The sequence below is a fragment of the Meles meles genome, chromosome 7 (assembly GCF_922984935.1).
Source record: "Meles meles chromosome 7, mMelMel3.1 paternal haplotype, whole genome shotgun sequence".
Taxonomy (NCBI): domain Eukaryota; kingdom Metazoa; phylum Chordata; class Mammalia; order Carnivora; family Mustelidae; genus Meles; species Meles meles.
The window spans coordinates 63,050,388-63,068,602 of record NC_060072.1 but is presented as its reverse complement, the minus strand read 5'-3'; the positions used below and the strand labels follow the sequence as shown (position 1 = coordinate 63,068,602).

Sequence of the window (18,215 nt, the reverse complement as noted above, 5' to 3'; positions counted from 1 at the left end):
AAAAGATACAAAATCCTCAATTCCTTTTATAATCCTGTTAATTAGAGTATGAAAAGAAAGGAAAAGGAAAAGAAATGAAGAAAGGAAGATAAGAAGGAGGAAAAAGAACACTACAAACCAGTCTCACTAATAAAAATAGAAGCAGAAATTTTAAGCAAAATATTAGGTTATAGAATTCTTCATTGTGGGAAAAAATATCATATAATAAAATGAGGTCTATTTAAGGATCCAAGAATAATTTAATGTCAAGAAGTTATCAATATAATCACTTAAAGTAGAAAAATAACATAATCATGGTAACATACTAAAACTTAAGCAGCCATTTTTACTAAGGTATTATAAACTAAATATAAATAGAAGGAATTAAATAGGAGAAAACCTAAGTGAGAAAGGAAAACAACCATCAGTCTAAGCAAAGACATACCAAGGCCATTTTAATTAGATTTGGGTGGAGGGGACATATTATTATCATCATTATCTAAATGTTTCAGGAGGTTTTATTAAATCTAACAATGAGCATTATGTAGTAATATAAATATTATAACAATGACTATTTTGATTATATAGCTACATTTTAAAAAATGTAATTAATAGTATATATTAATGAAAGAATTTGGCAAGGTATTTTGATACAAAGTAAATATAAAAAAGTTTTTTTAATATTTGCAATATCTTAAAAAATATTAATGGTAAAAATATTCCAATATAATAGTGCTACAACAAAAATATATGTCTCACTGGAGGTCATGAAATGCGATCAGAACAAAAGAAATGATGTTGTTGGAAAAAAAATATCAATTGTCCCAAAATTAACATAAAAATGTAAAGTTTTCCAATGTCAATCCCAACTGACTTATTTTGGAAGGGGGATGGGAGAAAAGTTAGATAGAATTATCTTAAGCTTTAGGGCCTCCTGGGTGGCTCAGTGGGTTAAAGCCTCTGCCTTTGGCTCAGGTTGTGATCCCAGGGTCCTGGGATCGAGCCCCACATTGGGCTCTCTGCTCATCAGGGAACCTGCTTCCTCCTCTCTCTCTCTGCCTGAGTCTCTGACTACTTGTGATCCCTCTCTCTCTATCAAATAAATAAATAAAATCTTAAAAAAAAAGAATTATCTTAAGGTTTATATAAGGAATAAATTTTAAAAGTAACAAAAAAATTCAACTCTAAAACCATTAAAAAATAACTTGCCATACCAGTTAAAAATAAAGTCAGTACAATCAGATATAAACATATGAAGAATTACATGTGAAAAAAAAATTTATATACTAAATGATGATGGCACAGTTGGCTATCTTTATTCTTTACCCTACCTTATACCATATGTAAGAAAAATTACAAATGAAATACAAAATAATGCAAAAACCTAAAATAGAAGAAAATTTATAAGCATAATGTAGGATTTGGGAAGATACTTTAAAACCAAAATAAGAAACTGAAGCAAAAAATAAAAAAGATAGACATACTTGATTAACATTTTTAAAACTATACTATACATTTTTGAAAAGTCATTAAAAAGTCAAAAGGCAAACCACAGTTTGGAAAAATATATTTGTAATATTTGTTAAAGATAAAGGGTTAATAAGATTAAAAACCTTTGCCAAAATGTTTTTATAATTGGCCATGGATATGAATTTGCAATTCTGACAAGTGCCAATCCAAATCTCCAACAAATTTGGAAATCAGTTAACCTTACTATTCATTCATTCATTTAACAAATATCTGTTGGATTTGTCTAGATTGTTAATGAGATAGAAGGATTACTCTGACTTGTTGAGATAAACCAAAAGAGGGTAAGTGCAGAAGAAGGCAAACACACTGGGAGAGTATTGCAATAATCTAGGAAACAGTTGATGGTGGCATGAATTTAGTTGTTAATAAAAAGTTGAATTCTGAGTATTTGTGAAAGTAGGTCCAATGGGATTAGCTAATAGAAGGGGAGTACTCTGGAGGAGTATGTTTGGAAGAAAATCAGAAATTCTGTTTTATACATGTTACATTTGTAGTGCCTATCAGACATATAAAAGTAAACAGTTTGAAAAAGTTTCTAGAATTTGGGCAAGAAGTCCAGGCTGGAAATATAAATATGGGAGTCAGCAGATACAGAGTGAGCCATGAAACTGAACAATATCACAAAAAGAGTTAGTGTGCATAGAAAAATGTCCAAGGGCTGAATCCTGGGTCACTTCCATAGTTGGAAACTGAAGAGGGTCACCCATAAAAGAAAACTTAGGAATGTTCAGTGATAGGAAGAAAATCTGTAGAATGTGATATCCTGGCTATTAAATAGAGCACTCAAAAAGGAAAGTGTAAGCAACTGTGAAGGGATAAATAAGAGAAGGACTCATAATGCATTAGGAGTCATTGGTGACTTTACTCACATGGAAGTCATTGGTGACTTTAGTACAAGATATGTCTAGGGAGTGGTAGGTAAATCTTGAGTGGGCTAGGTTCAAAGGAGAATGGTTGTTCTTTTAAGCCACTACATTTTGGGGGATCATTTGTTATGCAGTCAAAATTCACTGATAGAAGGAATGTGGTATCAAAGTTTTATTTTTTTAATGAGTTTAGCATATTTTATGCTGACCCCAATGTTCATGAAGAGGGAAAACTTGCTGTAATGGAGCCCTTGAAGAAGAGGGGTGGTGGTGAGATCTAGCTCCAGTAGAAATGTCAGCCTTTGACAGGGGTATGGACAATCCTTTCAGAGTTCACAGGAGAAGAGGAGTAATGGGCACAGATCCACATTGGTAAACGTGCCTCTAGGTCATGTGCAGAGGCTCTCTTTAATGGCCTCTATTTTTCTCAGCGAAATTGAAAGCAAGGTCATCAGCTAAAGCGGGGTGGGAGTGGAAATGCTACAGATTTGAGCAGAGAAAAGATATGAAATAGAAATCTAGCACAGTAAGCAATGAATGGTTTAGAGAAATGTTTTAATATTGTGAGCAGCTCTAATATGCATGGAGTCCTAGGGTCATGAATTTAAAGTGAGAGTAGTCAACATGGTTTTGTATTTTTTCTAGCCATATTCACCTGGATGTGTGCTGGCCAATCAAAGAGCAGAGGATTATGCCCGTAGGCACAACAAAGGGACAGAAAAATAAGGGCATTATTTTTTAGAGTGAATGACAATTGAATTTAGGCTAAATAAGGAGACAAATGAGAACTTGAGGCAAATGAGGGATGGTAAAATGTGGTAGGTTGAGCTGGAGTAGAATAATTTTTACAGTTTACATAGAATAAATTTTACAGTTTATGTAACCACAGAAATAAATTAGAATGGTGGGATGTTGTGGTTAGAGAACAGAACATAAGAAATTGAGATTATGGAAGTTTGAGTTGCTAGTGATGACAAGATCTATGTTATGGTCATAAAGAGTATAGTAGAGGATGAAGGCAGAATGTGGGACAAGATCATTCAGGGAAAGGAGATTTATGCATTGAGAAGCCAGTGTATGTGAAGGATTATGTATATAGATATTGAAAACACTATGAAGGATGAGAAAGCAGTGTTGGAGACAATGCCCTTGTGCCTGATATTTAGGCCTTTAGGAAAGGAAGAAGAGTGACTTAAGAGTTCTCCAGGTGTCTCCAACAAGGTGAAGTAGAATGTGGTTTAACTGATGGATTTAAAGGTAATGACTTCTAGGGTAAGAAGGAGACACAAGTAGCAGGAAAAAAAAAATCAAAGTGAGTCTATGCTATTTCAAAACCATTTGGGGTTGGGGGTGAGGAGTACTCCACTTAGGAGAGCTGCAAGAGAAGGAGTGTCTTCCAGTAGATAAATATATGGTAGGTGTCTTACTTGTTTCAGATCAAATTTCATCATAAGTATTGAAGAACTTAAACCCAAATCACTGTTATTTTTTTTCCTACCACATCCGATTCTTACTGATTTCAATATACATCTACAGTGTCCACTTTAGGCTCTGCCCTTTCAGGTCCTTGGCTTTCCTACTTTCAGTGACCTTATTTGCCATCCTGCCTCAGGCATCCACTTGCCTTGTTAAAACCTCGATACTGTCAGCACCAATAACCGTTGCAGCAGATACTGATGGTTAGCTAACCAAAATTATTTCCAACTCTCCATAGCCTGCATTTACAGTAGAGAGGGCAAAGCTACACACTTTTCTTCAGGATCCCAGTTGGTGGCCACATGAAATATAAATAAATGTATTTCTGCTTTCACTTGTACTTTCTCCTTGCCTGGAGCACAGACTTGTGGCCTAGAGATAACAGTGACCAACGAGAACCCACAAGTTGAGGAGTATAAGAATCCAAGGCTCAAAGTCAATATACTGAGAGTAGCGGAAGGAAGCGTAGAAAATGCCTAAATATTCCAGGAAAGATGGGGGAAAAAGACATGGAAGAAAAAATTTGAGGAGTCAAGATCCCTGGAAAAACAGAAGCCACCAATGCAAGAAATACTGTATTCTCAACTATGATAAATACAAAGAAAACATAATAAAATTACTTAAAACCAAGGGCAAAGAGAAAAATCTTAAAATCAGTGAAACCAGACATACTATCTTTAAGAAAGCAATAATAAATGATAGCTGATATCTCTAAAAAAACAATAGAAAAACACAATCTGATTAAAAGATAGGCAGATGGGGTGACTGGGTGGCTCAGTTGGTTAATCATCTGCCTTGGGTTCAGGTCATGATTGCAGAGTCCCAGGATGGAGCCTTGAATCAGGCTTCCTGCTCAGCAGGGAGTCTGCTTCTCCCTCTGCCCTTCCCCCTGCTCATGTTCTATCAAATAAATAAATAAAATCTTAAAAAATTAAAATAAAAAAATAAAAGATAGGCAGACATTTTTCCAAGGAAGACAGACAGATGGTTAACAGGTACATTAAAAGGTGCTCAGCATCACTAATTATCAGGGAAATGCAAATCAAAACCACAATTAGATATCATTTCAATGTTAAAATGACTATTTTAAAAAAGACAAAAAAATAAGTGTTGGTGAGAATGTAGGAAAAAGGAAATTTATGCACTCTTGGTGGGAATGTAAATTGGTGTAGGCACCATAAGAAACAGTGTGGAGTTTCCTTAGAAAATTGAAAATAGAACTACCATATGTTCTAGCAATTCTACTTATGGGTATTCATCCAAAGGAAATAAAAACACTAACTCAAAAGTGCATATATATGCACTCCCACATTCATCACAGCATTACTGACAATAGCCAAAATATGGAAACAACAAAAATGTCCAAAGAAATTGTGGTGTATGTGTATATATATGTATATACACACACAGTGGGATATTATTCAGCCATAGAAAAAATGAAATCTTGCCAATTGCAAAAACATGAATGGACCTTGAGGGCATTATGCTAAGTGAAATAAGTCAGAGAAAGACAAATACTACATGATCTCAATTATATGTGGAATCTAAAAGCAAAAACAAAATAAACTCATAGATACAGAGAACAGATTGCTGGTTACCAGAGGAAGGGGGTGGGGGCCTGAAAGGAATGAAGGTGGTTAGAAGGTACAAACTTCTAGCTGTAAAATAATGAAATCCTGGGATGTAACATACAGCATAGTGACTGGAGTTAATAGTATTGTGTTATATTTGAAAGTTGCTAACAGATTTTAAAAGCTCTCATCAAAAGAAAGAAAACATTTGTAACTATATGTGGTAATATATGTTAACTAGACTTATTGTGGTGATCATTTTGCAATATATGCAAATATTAAATCATTGCATGTTTACATTTGAAACTAAAGTAAGTTTAAAAAGAGACTAACATAATGTTATATGTCACTTATATCTCAATAAAGAAAGAAACAATGGAAGCCAGAAGAGAAATATATAATGTATCCCAAATGATTAAAGATAATAATTGCCAACCTAGAAATCTACACCCAGCTAAACTATCTCTAAAAATTGATCTTTTAATCTTTAAAATTTGCAGATAAAGAAAAACTGATAGAATTTATCCAGAGCAAAATGGCTCTGAGGAAAATACTAAAGGGGATTCTTACAGGAGGCATAGATAAAGATTAATAGAAAGTGTTAATATGCAGTGTTTCTAAATAAATACTGTATAAAATATGAATGCCTTGTAGAGTGTAAAATGTGGGTAGAATTAAATTTTAAGAATAGTGTAAATATTTTTGAATGAATAAGTTGCGTTATAGTATTTAAAGTTCTTGCATTTTCTGAAATTGCTTAAGTATCAATACAAGGGAAGATTCGAGCAAGTCAAGAACTCATGCTGTAACAGTTTAACTACTAAAAGTAGAGTTTAAGAAAATGCCAAACTAATAAGCTCATAGAACGGAAGGAAAAGAATTGGGAAAAAAAAAACATGTAATTCAAAATAGACAAAAAATGGAAAAGAAAGGTACCTAGGGCAGGTGGAATTAATAGGAAAGAAATACAAAATCACAGATTTATGAACACGAAATAAAAGCTTCGATTGAAAGACAATTTTCAATCCCAAAAAAACCAAAACCTAATTACATGCTGCCTTTGAGAGATACACTTTAATTATAATGACATGCTGTATTCAAAAGAAATAAAATTTTGAGAAGATAAGCGATGCAAACACTGTGCAAAGAAGCTTGCTTGGCTACATTAACATCAGGTGAGGTAAAAAGAAGTAAGGCAAATGCATGTTTCAAGATAAAAAGAACTATTTCAATGATAAAATTGGTCAGTCAACTAACAAGATAGAACAATTTAAAATTTTTATGCATTGAATTAAAAGTAAGCAACATTTAACAGAATTAAAATCAGAAAGACATATCCACAATCATAATGAAAGATTTTAACATGGCGACCTCAAAAAAAGATAAAACAAGCAAGTGGTAAGCATATCTAAGATTTGAACGTGCTTCACAAATGACCTAATTAACATACATAGACACTGTACACAACTGTAGAATATACATTCTTTTCTAGTTTATGGGAAACCTTTACCAAAAACAGATGTACACCAGGCCATAGTAAAGACAAATTTCAAAAGCCTAATGTCGTATAAAACACATCTTCTGATCACAGTGAAATTAAGTTAGAAACACAGACAAAACAAATCCCGAATATTTAAAAATTAAGCAAAACTCACCTAAATCACCCTATGTTAAAGAATAAATCCCCATGAAAAATTAAAATTAAAAGAAGAAAATTAGAATAAATTGGTAACAGAAAATAGCATCTTAAAGTTATGGGAATGCCACTACAGCTTAACTTAGAGGAGTGGCTCTCAAATATCAGCAAACACCCGAATCACCTAGCAGTCTTCTTAAAACACAGGGTGCGTGGCCGAGCCTTACAACTTCACTAACTCTGGGATTGGGGAGAATTTGCTATTTTTTTTTAATTTGTCAGAGAGAGACACCAAGAGAGGGAATACAAGCCTGGGGAGTAGGAGAGGGAGAAGCAGGCTGTCAAGCAGGGAGCCCGATGTGGGGCTCGACCCCAGGACCCTGTGATCATGACCTGAACCAAAGGCAGACACCAAACGACTGAGCCACCTAGGTGTCCAGAATTTGCATTTCTATCGATGTTCCAGGTGAGACTAAGGTTGGTGGTCCAGGGATCACAACTTATATTAAGATACTATGAACACCTTCATGACAATAAATTAGATAAATAAAAACATTTTTAGAAAAACAATTCACTGAAATTTGCACAAGAACAGATACAAAATATGAATGGTTTCATATCTATTTAAAAAATTGTTTTACTTTGTGAATTTCCTATATCCCAATTCCAGTAACTGTTCATGCCAAGCCTCAATATAATCCATTAAACTTGGAAACCTCTTCACTCAGACCTCACTTCTTACTGCCTGTCATTAACTTCATGTCTTTGTGTATAATGTCAGCTCTTTGACATCCATCCTTCACTGCATGACAGGACAAACCCCCATATCTAGTGAGGTTAAATCTCTGCATACTTCACGATTGCACCTGAGTGGCTCATCCCGTGACGACAAACCAGCCAGACTGCTAACCCATCTCACTTTAAAACACTAACCATGAGCCTTCACCAAAGCCTGGAAAACTTACCACATTTTCTCATCAGTTGAGTCTCCCCCTCTCCAGGGTAACAGTTTCAAAGCTGTGGCTCTGCTTTCAAATATCCAGTACTTCTCCCTGCCCTCCTCACACTCAGCAGATGACCCCTTATTTACTATGATAATAACAGCCTCAGCTTCTCCCACCTGATTTACCAACATTCTGCAGCTGCAGGTGTACAAACCTTGTCTTGTTACTGGTTAAAACTGCATTTTCGGGGCGCCTGGGTGGTTTAGTCCGTTGAGCATCCCCCTCTTGATTTTGGCTCAAGTCATGATCCCAGGGTCATGGGATCAAGCCCCAGACAGGACTCCTCGCTTAGTGGGGAGTCTGATCAAGATTCTCTCCCTCACCCTCTGCCCCTCCTCCACCTCCCTCTCTAAAATAAATAAATCAATCTTTGGGGAATAAAAAAAAAAAAAAAAAGCCTGCATCATCATATGAGAACATCACAGTGCCCTAGGTCAAAATTCAAATCCTTGGGATGATGCTTAGAACACATGCACTTACAGAGGCGTTCCTCAAAGTGTGGTAAATGGACCGGCAGCCTCAGCATTGGGAACGTGCTACAAATGCAAATTCCCAAACTACTGAATTAGAAACTCCTGAGGTTGGGACCCAGCACTCAATGTTTATCAAGCCCTCCAGCTGATTCTGATACGCACTAAGGTTTGAGAACCACGAGACTAAAATGTACTGATCTAATTATGTTGTTTTAATCCTGCTCAAAACAGAGTAGTGTATAATACTTTATTATTAAGGAAGGAAGGAAAAGGAGAGAAGCACATCTAAGCACATGCATTTTTTGCCATTAAGAAGTCTAAGGAAATTGGGGCGCCTGGGTGGCTCAGTGGGTTAAGCCGCTGCCTTCGGCTCAGGTCATGATCTCGGGATCCTGGGATCGAGTCCCACATCGGGCTCTCTGCTCAGCAGGGAGCCTGCTTCCCTCTCTCTCTCTCTCTCTGCCTGCCTCTCTGCCTACTTGTGATCTCTGTCAAATAAATAAATAAAATCTTTAAAAAAAAAAAAAGAAGTCTAAGGAAACTTTAAATTGCCTCTTCGTTCTGACATTACTCTTCTAGGTAAAACTGAAGCCCAGTATGGGCAAATCAATTAACTTTCTCCCAAAATAGAGAGCTAATCTCTACTGTTCTATACTAATCTCCCAGGGCTGCCATAAGAAATTACCACAGACTAAGTGGCCTAAAACAACAGAAATTCATTCTGTCATAGTTCTGGAGGTTAGAATCTGAAATCTAGGTTTGTCAGCTGGGTTGGTTACTTTGGGATATTCTTAGAATGTTACACCCCTGTCCCCCTGCTTCTGGGGGCTATTGGCAATGCTGGATGTTCCTTAGCTCATAGATGTATCATTCGAATCTGTCTCCATCTTCTGAGGATTTCTTCCTCACTTGTCTATCTTTTTTTTAAAGACTGTTTTTATTTATTTACTTGATAGAGAGAGGGAGCACAAGCAGGTGGAGTGGCAGGCAGAGAGAGAGGGAGAAGCAGGTTCTCCCCTGAGCCAAGATGCAGGGCTCAACCCCAGGACTCTGTGATCATAACCTGAGCCAAAGGCAATCACTTAACCAACTGAGCCACCCAGACACACCTCACTTGTCTATCTTTGCTTCCAAATTTTCCCCTTGAAATTTTGCCATTTGAGACAATATGGACGGACCTTAAGGATATTATGCTAAGTGAAATAAGCCAGACAGAAATACCAAATACTGTCTGATATCACTTATATGTGGAATCTAAAGAAACCTGGACTCATAGAAAGAGAAAGTAACATGGCAATTATCAGGAGCTGGAGGATGTGGTGAAGGGGGAGATGTCGGCTATATGGTACAGACTTCCAGGTATAAGATGAATAACTTATAAGGATTTAATGCACAGCATGGTGATTATAGTTAATAATTCTTTATACTTGAAAGTTGGCAAGAAAGTAGATCTTAAATGTTATTACCCTCCCCAGAAGGTAATTATGTGATACAATGGAGGTATTAGCGAACACTGTGGTGGAAATAATTTTGAAATACGTAAGTGTATCAAATCAGTACTTTATATACCTTAAACTTACAACATGTTGTATGTCAATTATATCTCAGGGAAGCTGAAAAAACCCCAAAGGCTAAATTTTTCTTTTCTCATAAGGACACCTGTAATTTGATAAGGGCCCACACTAATCCAGTATGATCTCATCTTAACTTGATTACATCTGCAAAAACCATATTTCTAAATAATGTCACATTCATAGAACTGCGGGTTAGGATTTGCACCTATCTTTTGGTGGAAAGGGGGAACACAATTCAACTTAGTATACCTAGTACACCTTCTTTCCATCTTCCAAAGATCCACTTGAAAGGGGAAAGTAAAGTAAGGAATTAGTCTTATCCAATAAATAGAAATCCAAACTTCTCATACAATCTACTGGTAACCCTCTGTGAAGCACTGACCCATTATACCCCAAGCTAAGAACCCATGTCTGACACATCAGCTGGCCCCACTTGAGAAATGTGTGTCTTGCCTTCTTGCTCTTCAGTGGCCATTTCCAGCACCTACACCACTTGCTGGACCAAGGATGCTGATTCCTGAAATCTGCCTCCAAGACTGCCGCATCCCATAGGATCATCCCAATGTGAGATGCTTTTCTCATCCTGTATCTCTCAGGCCTCTCTCTAAGAATGCAATTTAATTCTAAACCTAAAGAAGAAATAATACGATGTAAATTCATATTATGTCATTTTTTTGCACAAAAACACCAGTGAGAGCAATGTGGTATAATTATGTTAGTGTGATCAATGATCCTTATTTTACTTCATAATGTGGCTAGGGATGCAAAGGGCAGCAGTTCTTCCAATCTGTTCCCCGCTTGTTCTTGCATTATAAATTTTTTCAATCTATGTTTTTTTGGGGGGTTTTGTTATGTTTTGTTTTGTTTTGTTTTTGCAGAAATCTTTTAGAACCATTTGTCAATTTGGAAGTTTAGTGCCATTAAGACTAGACACTACAATCCATAAATCCACTTCCCTAGGTGCAAGTAAACTGTGAGACATTGTTAATTCCCTCTGTGTTGTGGAATTTCTTTCTGCTCTCCTTTCAGGATGTATTAGGAAATGTGCATTACATAAGATTATCTCATGTACATTCAAGTGAAGAAGCCAGAATCAATCCATATCTTTAATATGGGGAAATAATATATTTTTGATAAGTATTATATAACTAGGTTAGATTAACATTCTGACATTTTCTTCATACTTTAATGGCTCATCTTACATATCTGTTTGGAGAGGACCATTTTAGGAGAAGCCAAATTCATTTGAAGGAAGCACAAAATATCAGGCTCTTCCTGTTCCTCCATGTCCTCCTCTCATTGCAGTGGCCCTCTGTTTGGTTTTGGCATCATTAACACTTCCCATCTGACCAGAGGCTTCTGGGCTTCTCGGTTGCCTGTTCAACTATTCTTTTAAACCTAATCTTCCATTTCACAGAGACATCCAGTCTCACCCCTACATATCACCTCTTTCATCTCTTCACCTCCTCCTCAGCTTGATACAAGACAGACAGCAAAGCACATCCATTAAATCTAAGATTCTAGAGCCAGAATGGGCATGTGATGTGGAGAGCTGCTTTACCTCTCTGTGCCTCCGTCTCTTCAACAGGGAAAACGGAAGTAAAACAGGAGCTGACCAAGTCTTCCTGGGAACAGTAAATAAAATAAGGTATGTAAGGTGTCATCGAGGTTTATGGTTCCAACACGTCAACCAATGCCATGAAATGTGACTGAGTGGTCAGGATGGATGGAGTCTGAGCATATCCGGTGATAGTATGTCATAGTAATGTACATGCACATAATGTAAATGGTAAATGCGTCATAGGTAAATGTGATATAAATGTGTTAATGTATTGTGTCATAGTATTATCACCTTCACGATCATGCCTGTTGATTTCTGGGTTATCTATTCATCCCTCTTTGGGCTCTGTATCTCCATATCCTATCCAAATGTGGAAGTCACAACCGAATGCCTACAGTTGGCTACTGCCTGCTCTTCTTAGCATCCCAGCATTGTATTATTGATCTTTGGTACTTCTCTAGATCTTGACAACGTCTCTTCCCCTTTTTCCTACCACTGATTCTCCCAGCAGCACAACTGAGACCTCAATTTGGACACTGCCAGCAGTGTTAAAGATACTGAGGCACAGAAAAGAGGAAAAGAAATGCAGAGGGGTAGGATGGCATTATATATGTCCTAAAGTCTACCCCTGGGGGGGGGTGTCTCCATAACCTATTGTTTTCAGAATCGGAATTTGGCGTCATTGAAGAATTTGGTTCAGAAAATAATAAATGTTTGGTGAAAAACCAAGATGTGGACTTGGAAATGTCTCTCCACTTCTGCCTAAATCCGGTCATCACCACCTTGATGTCACATGCTTTAGAGTTATCCCTCACAACATGCCTGGGATCTTGGGTCCACGTCACCTATCTATAGCTGGCCAAACACTTTGTAAGGACAACACTTCATTTTCCAATTTTTGGTGAATGTGTTCACTCCAGGCTTGATTTGGAGTGCATGGTATGGCTGAAATCACTTAAGCACATGTGGCTTAAGCTGTCATTTTGAGTGACACTTTCTCATATTTATGCTCCCGACATCTCTGCAACTAGAAACTGCAAAAGTGGAACAAATGGAGCAGTAATGGCCAAAGAACACAGGAAAGTTTCTCCCTCAACTACTCTCATTTCTCTAGTTTCCAGGCAGTGTTCCCCCCCATTCATCTGCCTCAGGCTATTTCCCCTCCATTAGTCAAACCTTCTAAGTCAAGAAGCATTTCTGTGAAACCAGTCATTCTTTCCAAAATTCCAGAGATGAGCTAAAACGAATGAAAATCAAACCTGTACATAAAAGGCAATGGGTCTGCTACCTCCAGGACACAAAATGTCAATCTTTGAAGCTTATGAAACTTTATATGTTATACTACTGGAACCTAAAATAGAATCCTGAGGATTTAAATTAGGCCTCTAGGATTCTATTAGAGGTTAATTATGCTGGAAGTATCTAGGACATTTAATTTTATAAACTTTGAAGCTAGGAAAATATTCTTAGTACATAGAGTTTGGGGGGGAAACAAGGAGAAAAAGTGGTAATAAAAAGGAAATACTCTGTTTATGCCTTCTTTTGGATTATGTATAGAATTACATTTTGATAGTCTGCCCAGAATTTAAAACCTTGGATGTATATATCAAAGGTGCTCCATACATGCCTTCCCTTTTCCTTCTATTATTGCAGACACCCGAGTTCCCTTAAGCAGAGACTGAGCACCAGAATTTCCTGTCTGCAGCATGCATACCAAGTCAGCGTGGCCAGACCTGAATCAGGAATTGTCATGCTTTCTCAGCTCTTCATATTTTCTCAAATGCCCAGCAGACACAGCTCATTTGGAAGACAGCTCCACTTTATAAGACAATAGCTAAAGGCAAACCCATATTGTCCTCGCAAAATGTGAGCTACGGTATAGAAGAACACTGAAATGGACAATTTCTGTCAGCGCACACAATATAAGCACCACTTTTTTTCAGCTCCCAATAATTTCTTCCAAGTTCTCACCTTCTTCTTACCATTTTACACTCCAGGATTGTGTTGCACATGGTTTTAAAAGCCTAGCTATTGCTGAGCAAAGCAGGAATATTGTGCCTTGTGGACTGTTTATAGGAAGCATGTTTACACATTTCAACATTATGTTAGCGTTTAAAACATGCAACATATTTAATACATTCTAAACTTGTTCTCTTCAGTGGATCAGAATGCCTTTACATCCTGCAGTGGTTTGAATCACAGTTAGAAGTACCTAAAAAGGAGGAATGGACATAAATTTCACTCAAGCACCCCTTGTTATCACAAGCAAGAAAGGCCAACATGTTATTATTTCAGGTACTGCAAGCGACAAAAGAAATCTTTTAAGATTTTTGATAGCAAATGTAAAATGAAAAGTTATAAAACTCCTAGAAGATAACATAGGAGAAAACCTAGATGACCTTGGTATTGCAGTGACTTGTCAGATATAACACAGAAGGCACAATCCATGAAGGAAGAATTGATAAATTGGACTTCATTAAAAGGACAAATGAAAGTCAATGTAAAGAGAATGAGAAAACAAAACACACACGGGAAAAAAATATTTACTAAAGACCCAGCTGATAAAGGACTGCAGTGCAAAATATACAAAGAACTCAAAGTCAACATTAAGAAAAGAAGCAATCTAATTAAAATATGGGCCAAAGACCTTGACAGACATCTCACCAAAGAAGAATCCACAGACTGCAAATAAGCACATGAAGAGAGGATCCACATTGTATGTCATCAGGTGAATGAAAATCAAAACAATGATGAGATACTGCTATATACCTATTAGAATGGCCAGGTTCTGGAACACTGACAATGTGGTCATGTGGAGCCACAGGAACTCTCATTCATCGGTGGTGGGAGCACAAAATAGCACGCCACTTTGGAAGAGAGTTTGATGGTTTCTTACCAATGTGAACAGATCCTTACTACACAATCCAGCAAACATGCTCCTTGGTATTTACCCAAAGGAGTAGAAAGTTCATATCTACACAAACATCTGTGCATGGATGTTTTTATCAGCTTTATTCATAATTGCCAAAACTTGGAAGTAACCAACTTATCCTTCAGTAGGTAAATGGATAAACAAATTGGGGTCCATACAGATAATGGAATATGACTCAGCACTAAAAGAAATGAGTAATCGAGCTATGAAAAGACATGGAGGAATCCTAGTAAAAGAAGTCAATATGGAAAAACTACATATGCATGACTCCAACTATATGTCATTCTGAAAATGGCCAACTATGACAATTTAAAAAGTTTAGTGGTTCTCAGGGGTGGCGGAAATGGAAGGGATGAACCGGCAGAGCATGGAGGACAGTGAAAATATTCTGAATGATCCCATAATGATGGGTACATGTCTAAACCCATGGAATGTACAATACCAAGAGTGAATCCTAATGTAAACTATAGGCTTTGGGTGATTATAATGTGTCTGTGTGGGTTCATCAATTGTAGCAAATGTACTATTTCATGGGGGCTGTGCATGTGTGGAGGCAGAGGGTAATGTGGAAAATTTCTATACTGTCCTCTCAATTTTGCTGTGAATCTAAAACTGCTCTTAAAAAAACTACTCGTTAAAAACAATAATGACTTTTTTTTAAAGGTAAAAAGCATAGGGGGGAAATGAGTGTCTCAACACAGTTCCTAAAAAATTCAAAGCAAGGAGTTTTGCTCCCGTATCTTCAGCCTCCCTTCCTCTCATCAATATAAGGAACACATGAGGATTCTGATGCTCGTAGATGAAGCAGACCTGAGGTTCTATATTCCTCACAAAGTTCCAGTAATGCTGCTGCTGTTGGTCTGTGGACCATGCTTTGTAGAGCAAGCCATACACTACCTGAGGGCCAAGGTGTGCTGGGTTTCTAAGGAATCACATTAGAATCATGATAAATGGAGCACAAACCCTTGTTTTGGCCTCCCTTCTTGACAATTTGTTGCTGGGTGAGCTGAAGAAAAAAAATTACTAGAAGGAGGACCTGAGTTTAACTTAGGTATCTGCCCATTTGTGCTAGGACTAAAGAGAGAACTATAGGTAGAAATACAACTGGAATGGATGTAAATCACAGGATTATGTCTACTCATTACCCAAACGACTTAGGCAAGCTACATAACTTCTATAGAACTTCATTTATTTAGCTTTCAAATTAAGATTTTGGACTTATGAAAGTCTTGACCACAGAGCAAAAGAAAGTCAACTGGGATAGGGGTGTGAGGGTGGGGGGATGGACAGTGAAGAGCTGAGGATGTGTCAAGATATGAGGGTATCAAGGAGGATTGGTTGATTGTGGAGAGCAGAGTATGATTAGTCACAGCCACAGCCAAAGCTTTAATATAAATGTCAAGTTCAGAGTATAAGACAGAGGTAGAAATAGCGTAGTAAAAAATGATGTTTAAGAGAAGGATGTAGAGAAAACTGGTGTGTGCATATTTGCCTGAAGGGCACTATGCTTGGAGATCAGGACAAAAAGCCATCATCAGAATAGCTAGGTTTCCTGTATAGTAAGGATCAGAAGATCTGATCCTGATTACAGAACGATCCCTGATTACAGAATCTGGGTTGTGTCTCCCACTTCATCCTTCCAGACCATCCCAGGAGATCTAGGAAGTTCCATCTGGGAAAACACTAGGAGTTCTTGGAAGGTAAAGAAGGAAGAAGATTATTGGTTGGAATGAAAACAGGGTTGAATGAGTTCCAGAAAGCGGAGTTCTCATACTCATGGACAACAATCTGCAGAAGACAACTTCAAACAACCAACTAGAAGCAACATACAGAGAAGTTAAGATAAAAGAGGCTTCCTCAGAAAAGAAGACTGCTGGTCCACAGCAGAAGAATCTGGAACTGACTCTCCCAGGCAGTTGGGGGGGGGGGGGGGGTCGTTCTGCAGAGAATCCCCCACCACCATCACCACTGGGATCTGTGAGGAAGACAAGAAAGAACAAGCAGAAGACTCCTGAAAATGGAGATGGTGGTAGTGCCAGCAAAGCACCCCAGCCACCTCAGAAGGAAAGGGCCCCAGACAGACCCCATTGTTGAAAATGAGAAGCCGCTTAAGAATAGAATGGAAGTGGGGTGCTTGGGAGGCTCAGTCAGTTGAGTATCTGCTTTCAGTTCAGGTCATGATCTCCAGGTCCTGGGATCGAGCCCTGTGTGGGGCTCCCCACTCAGTGGGGGGTATGTTTCTCCCTCTCCCTCTCTCTCTCAAAAAAGAAAGAAAGAAGGAAAGAAGAAAAGAAGGAAAGGAAAGGAAGGAGGGAAGGAAGGAATGAACGAAGGAAGGAAGGAATAGAATGGAAGTTAAAGTGAGGATTCCTGAAGAATTAAAACCATGGCTTACTCAGGACTGCGACTTAGTTACCAGGCTAGAAGCAGCTGTTTCAACTCCCTGCTAAGGAAAAGGCAGATGTCATTCTGGAAGAGTATGCAAATTGCAAGAAGTTGCAGGGAAATGTTGGTAATAAGGAGTACGTAGTTAATGAAGTTGTGGCAGGAATAAAAGAATATTTCAATGTGATACTGGGCACTCAGCTGCTCTACATATTTGGGAGGCCCCACTATGCAGAAATCCTCTTGGCTTGCCAATGTCCCAGGCTGAGGGAGCCCCACACCTTCAGAGATTATTTGTTATTTGTTAAAATTGGAGCAATATTGGCATATACGCCCCTTGATGAGAAGAGCGTTGCATTATTGTTGGGCTATTCGCATGATTTCCTAAAATACCTGGCAAAGAATGCTGCATCTCTGTTTACTGCCAGTGATTACGAAGTGGCTTTGGCCACCACAAAGCCCCATGAGGGTCTACTGACCACTCACTGTTACATCTGTATCTGTAAACACTTTTTATTATTAGTCTTTTTCTTGTAAAATTGATGTTCTTTAAAATTGTTAATGTAGAACAGGGCTTGTGTTTCAGTTTGTTTTCTGTTTTGTTTTAACTAGAAAATGAAAAGAGTGCAAGCTCCTTTTCTCATTTCAAAGTTGCTACCAATGTACGCAGTAATTAGATGAAGAAGCAGCATTCAGTAGAACATTTTAGTGCCTAGTGGACAATGTTGCTTGAATGCTGGTGGTTCTATCCCTTTGATGCTACACAATTTCCTAGTATGTGTTAACACCATGTTACAAAATGTCCTGACTCCTAGTGCCAAAGTTTCAACTTAATGCATGTACCTGAAAACCCATGCATTTGTGCTTTTTTTTTTTTTAAATGCGGTTTGAAGTGAAACAGCCCATCCTCTGCAAGTCCCTCTGTGTTGTTCCTGAGGCATTCTGTCTTTGCTCAGATTGTTGAAGGATGGTGATTTGTTTCCTGGTTTTTGTATTTGAGTCTAACACACATTCTAACAGGACAGAGGTAACACATTATTAGGTAGCCACGGTTTTCCGGAGAAGTTGATATTTTAGGAATTGTATTTCAGATCTTAAATAAAAGTTGTTTCTAAATTTCAAAGCAAAAAAAAAAAAAAAAGCAGGATGTAGAGTAGGACAAGGTACAAGATAGAAAAAAAAATGAGTCAAGGGAGTCTATTAAAGATGCATTCTATGAACCATGAAC

General features: G+C 37.7%; 1 pseudogene; it reads left to right on the top strand.

Moving 5' to 3' along the window:
• The window catches only part of LOC123946353, a 58,983-nt pseudogene extending 41,459 nt beyond the window's left edge, over positions 1–17,524 (top strand).
• Positions 17,525–18,215: the final 691 nt, after the last annotated feature.